Source organism: Arachis ipaensis, chromosome B03 (genome assembly GCF_000816755.2).
Source record: "Arachis ipaensis cultivar K30076 chromosome B03, Araip1.1, whole genome shotgun sequence".
In the NCBI taxonomy this organism is placed as follows: domain Eukaryota; kingdom Viridiplantae; phylum Streptophyta; class Magnoliopsida; order Fabales; family Fabaceae; genus Arachis; species Arachis ipaensis.
In genome coordinates this window covers 35,380,372-35,386,811 of record NC_029787.2, presented here as the reverse complement: position 1 = coordinate 35,386,811, position 6,440 = coordinate 35,380,372, and positions in this window count along the sequence as shown.

Here is a 6,440-nt window from a genome sequence, read left to right as displayed (position 1 = left end):
GCGAGCGTGGAGGCAGAGCACGCGGAGGGGCCATTTGGTGGCCAACTAGGGAATGCAACGCGCCTTCATGAGAACGGCGATGAGTGACCTGCGTAAGGACCCACAGTGGTGGCGCCGAACTACAATTCCGAGTACCAAGGGTTGCTCACCGATAAAATCGCTAGCGACGCAGGCGTCGAGACCAGTGTTGCTCACTGACAAAAAGCGCGGCCGGCGCTGACCAATGTTGACGTCAGCGATAGAAAACACAACTGAGGATGGAGGGGATAGGTCGGGAGTCGCAGCCGTCGGGGATTGGGGTTGACGCAGTACTGAAACAGTGAAAGATTGTGTTAATTACGATTACTAGTGGTAATTGGTGGTAAATCAGGTTTATTGGATGATTGAGAATGTGCTTTTTTCTACTACAATGGGCTTTGGGGTCCAGCCCAATAGGAGTTGGCAGGAGTTGGCTGGACCCCTCTTGGTTACCTAGCGGAGTTGTTTGGCAAAACTTAAAAATCAATTAATCAACTTTTTTAATGAATTTGCCCTACAACAATGAACTGTCACAACTAATTAAAATTATAACCGCATAATTAATTAATTTATTACATATTATTATTTAATAGAAATATAAAACATTAATGAAATGCAATAAACATTCACATTAAAAATGTCATAATAATAATATTGATCATAACAAATTTTACGTTATAAATATTAATATTTTATACTATTTAACCTACTTATATGTCATACATATGATTCTTACCACTATTACTTCATTCTCAATCAATTTTTTCTAACTCTAATTTCTTTGAATTATTTCTGAACTATAAAGCATCTCAAAATTACACAATAAAATACCATCTTTTAGACAATATTGTCAAACACACAGAAAATTGGTTTTTCAAAGTTCGCATAATTTATCTGTGGAAAATATTTACACTAAATGAAAAAAAGCCCATCTGTTTAGAAATGATTATATTAGATGATAAGGTACAAAATAAAAATGGTGATTTCTTCGATACCCAACTAATTTGAGGGTATTACATACCCTTCTTACATGTTCCAATTAATTGGTGACAAGTGTATTCATTAATTTCAATCAGCAAATAAATTTTTAATTTTAAAAAATAAAAAATAATGAATTTAATACATGTATTAAATACTATATATATACATAACTTAATACACTGTACATACGTTTTAACACTGGTTAAATCAAATCACCATACGTGGTAAACCTTAAATAAATTATTTCAAAGAAAAAAAAAAGAAAAAGAAAAAATTGGTTTTCCTCTTCTTCCCTAACCCTAATCCCCTCAACGGCACCAATTTCCCAGTGAGGCAGCAAGCCAACAACCCCTCCAGGCTCCAACCCCGCTGGCCGTCTCGTCGTCTTCGTCTCGCCGGACACGGTGCGACTCTGACGACCTCCCTGCACATCGCGTTTTGGCTCGTAGCTTCGCAGGTCGTCTTCTTCATTACAGCTCCTTGCTCTGTCGGTGCTGTCATCGCTTCCTGTCCGTCACTGCTGCCTCCCCTTCGCCAGAGTCTGCTTTGCCGTGCTCAAACAGGTTGGTCTCCTACTCTCCTCACTTCTCTGCGTTGGTGAAGTGAAAGTGTGAAACCCATTATCTCTGTTTTTTTTGTTATTCAACTGGATTTTAATTTAATTAAGTGAGTGAGTAACTGATTAATGATATTGAATTGTTGATTATGAATCTGTTTATATTATATTGTTAATGGCAGATTGATGATGTTTATGTTATATTTGTTTATGAATCTGATTAATGATGTTGAATTGTTTATTCTTGGCTATGTAACATACATAGGTTAATGGCAGATTAATGTTTGTTTTCTGATTATTAGTGTTTATGGTTGTTTTGTTGGCATACCAAACTTTATGCCATATTCATCCCAGCCACTCTTCACTGCTACACAGTCATCTCCAGAAACTATATATCAATCTTCAATTCTGGTGTTTGTGCAAGAATCTAAGAATAGGAAAAAAAATCAACAAAATGTAAGAAAAAAAATTTATTAATCTATATTCTATATGATTTGTTTAGGCACTCTTAGTTTGTTGTTTGGAGACGGAGTAATATAGTCTCAAACTCTACTGGGATGATTTAATCGATAGTCATATAAAAAGTTCTAACGTTAAAAAAAAATTAAACATACTTGCTGTGTTTTCAAGATGCTAAAGCAAACACTCCCTTAATAGATAGATGCATGATATTGAATCTGTCATGTGATTTGCTTCCGGCGTTGAAGCATAAGAGAATCAAGTGCCTCATAACTTGACCCACCTTTGGCCAACGATTTCAATGCACTCTCTTTGACCTCTTTGACTCTCTTTTTCACTGCCTTCCTTTCTTCACCCTCCATTACAACCCCTCACCACTCTCCCTATTAATAGTAGTTGTTATTTTGTTGGTGTCACAAAAGTCAAAAACTCAAATGTGATTTTGAAATGCTTTTAAGACTCCAATTTGAATAATGTGAACATATATATGAACTAATAACTATATCACAAGGATAGGATTATTATTATTATTATTATTACCTGCTGTAAGTTGGATGAACATGCCATGATCGTGAATTCAGGAGTGTTAGATTTGAGATTTGAATATTGTTCGAGAACATTAATTCAATTGTAGTAGTACGACTAATTTTATGGATTGTTATTCTTATTGTGTTAAATTAAGATACTATTGTAGTAGTACTAACTAATTTCATGTCTATTTTTGTATTAGTTATCTTTAGAATTTGAATCTTGGTTGTTCTTAAAATGTTGGTGAAGATATTATTTTAAATTTTTTAAGTTTTTAACTATTTTTTATTTTTTATTTATGTGGGAACAGTTTTACCGGTTCAACCAGTGATTTATCGGTTGAACTAATAAATCAGTGAACCAGTAGCCCGACCGGTTTGATCACCGGTTCGGTTCTTACAACTATGAATATAGTTTTTAATGGGAAGTTTTGAAAAATCTAAGATGCTGTTTTATAACTTTGAAAACTAAATATTGCTTAAAACTATCATCATGAACTTATAAACAACTTAAAATTAATTAATACATAAGTGCGTTTATTCAAATTTTTCTTATGTATATCTACATTTGTTTACTATTAGTTAATAATTTTTTGATTACATTGATTGATTGTGTATTATTATTTATTGTGATAATATTTTTTTTTACTATTCAAAGTTCCTTAGATGCAATTGAATAGTAGTGTGCTCATACATTTTTTTTTACATTTTATGTTAATAATAGACTTACAACACAAGTATGGGGAGCGTTCACAAAAATTCAACAAAGAGTTCTGTTGAATTTGATGATTTGAGTTTTGAGTATAGTGGTTCTAGTGAAGAAAATGATATAAATATATCTCAAAAGAAGGGTACAATTGATGAAGCTATGAAAATGGTTGATCATGGAGATGGATTTGGTGAAGTTGAGAAAAAGTTAACTGAGTTGACCAAGGATGACATTTGGGGTATTGAGCAAGATAGTGTAGAGTAGTGTGTTTAATTCTACAAAAATTATGCCAAAGTACATGGTTTTGTTGCAAGGTGTGATGAAAAGGGTTATGATTTTAACAGCAACCTTAACATGAGACAAATGGTTTGTAATAGAGAGGGTACACGGAGAAAGAAGTATCTGGAGATGGAGAATAGGAAAAGAGACCACAGGCCGATAACACGTGTAATGTGTCAAGCCAGAATTAAATTTCACTATAATATGAAATTGAGGAAGTGGAAAGTCACTGCATTTGAAGAGACTCACAATCATGACCTTATCCCACCTAAATATATACAATTTGTCTCCGCATATCGCGTAATGACCGAGGCCGACAAAGCACAAGCCAACAGTCTGCATGATTATGGTGTGAGAACTTGCCATATAATGGGGTTCATGTTAAAGCAAAAAGGAGGACCTGAAAAAATTGGTTTTACAAAGAAGGATTTGTATAATCATTTCGACAAACCAAAGCGTGCTAAAGTTAAAGATGGTGATGCATATGCAGCATTGAGTTACTTGATTTCTAAGGCCGATGAGGATCTATTGTTGCAAGGAAAATTTACTCTGAAAGATAATAAACTTGAAAATTTAGCATGGGCTGACGGAGCTAGCATAACCGATTATCAATGTTTTAGTGATGTACTAGCATTTGACACAACATACCAGAAGAATAAATATAACAAGCCATTAGTTGTCTTCTCAGGAACTAACCATCACGGTCAGACATGCATATTTGGTTGTGGCTTGCTAGCAGATGAGAAGCATGAGACATATGTATTAGTTTTGAAGATTTTTCTTGAAATAATGGGTAATAAACATCCAACAACAGTGGTGACAGATGGTGATCTTGCAATGAGAGGAGCAATTAGAGAGGTGATGCCAAATGCAACGCACAGACTTTGTGCGTGGCATTTACATCGCAATGCGTGTGAAGCTATCAAAAATTCTGAGTTTCTTCATGGATTGAAGCACCTTATGTACGGGATTTTTTTTCTGGATGAGTTTGAAGATAAATGGCATCGCTTAGTATCAAAATTCAAGCTTTCTGAAAACGAATGGGTGAAAAAAACATACGAGATCAAAAGGATTTGGGCTTCTACATATTTGAACGACACGTTTTTTGGTCAAATTAGAACTACGTCACAATGTGAAGGAATTCATTCGTTGATAAAGCACTATATTGGTAAAAAATGTTATCTTTTGTATTTGATGCATAATCTTAACGAGTCAGTGAGGCAATATCGGACAAATGAGCTATTATCTGATTTTAAGTCATTGTTCTCAAGTCCAGTTTTAACTACATGTTTCGAAGACATCGAAAAGGAAGCAGCCAAAATTTTTACCCATAATATGTTTAAAGAGGTAAGGAATGAGATACTAGAAGCGAGTAAACTAAACGTTGTCGGCCATTCAAAGAATGGTAACAAAATTGAGGTGAGAATGAACAAATATCAAGAGCCGGCTATTGAATATAAGGTTCGGTATGATAGAAGCACTAACAACTTTGCTTGTGATTGTCGATTATTTGAGAGTCGTGGTATCCCTTGTTCCCATATTTTTTGTACTATGAGACATGACCATATTAGCACTATTCCTAATACTCTTATTCACAAGAGGTGGACGAAAGATGCTAAAAAAGAATACATTAGTTCACTTACCGCTGAGGATATTGAATCTGAAAAGATTGCTGGTGTTAGGTACGGTGCTCTAGCGACGCTTTGTTTTACACTATGTGATAAAGCATCAAAACATCGAGATGACTTCATGGAGATCAGAGAAGACATTTTTGGATTGATTATGAAACTCCATAAAAGACACAATCCAAATGAGAAGCTTCCTTCTACCGCCAACTTGGTAGGTGACCCAAGTGTTGTGAAGACAAAAGGAGTCCCACGACAAACAACCAAGACTGCTAAGGCCCGTAAGTATTCGCATTGTAAACGGATTGGTCATACGGTTTGTAGGTGTCCAAAACTATATGGTGGAGAATGCTCACTAAGTTTGAACGAAGAAAAATTGAATACTTACAATGACCAATCAAGTACAGAATCAAATGGTGTTACGGTAATATCTATTATTAATTTTTCTTTGTTTAGGGTACATTCTTTTCTGTACTACTTAGTTCTTTTAAAATTTATGTGTTGTTGGAATATATTGTATTACAGGATATGTCTGATGAGGAAACAATACACCAATGTAATGAAAAACGTAGTGATTTATTTGAAAATATCCAGAAAAAAGTGAATAAGCCTCATGTCCAATCTACAGAAGTTCAAAGCAACCACTACAACGAAAACAGAACAGAAAAGCCTAGTGCACAAACAAAAATAAATGCACCTGAAGCTGCTTCTGAGGTATATAACTGCGTATTATAATATAATTTGAACTGCAAGAAATTTTTTGATAGTTTTTATAACTTTGCATGTAGGACACAAAGAAGGATAGAATTTCAAGTGTCCAAAAGAGTAATAAAAGAAAGCGGTTAGATAATAATCACATCGAAAAGGTTAGTTTGCCTTGTTGTATTCTCATGTATTGATGCAATAATGTATAAAAAATGTTTTTAATAATTTATTTTTTTATATTTATTTAGCAGAGTAGAAAACCAAATAAAGAAGATCATCAAGTCCACCGAAATTGGAACTTATGGTGCTATATCCTCTACAAAGGGTATTGAGAATTTTCAATACATGAATGGATTACCTATGTACCCCAGTTTTAATGGATATTCCATGCCACCTTGTTATTCATACAGTGGAGGTGGAACACCCATGTTCCAGATAAATCCATCACATGCTAATGTACCAAATTACTACTATTATTGGAATGCAAGAGTTCAAGATTTTAACAAGAAGAAGAATTAATGCATTCGTCAATAATTATTAGTTGTGACTTGTGTTCGCTATGGAAGTGTATTACTGTACTC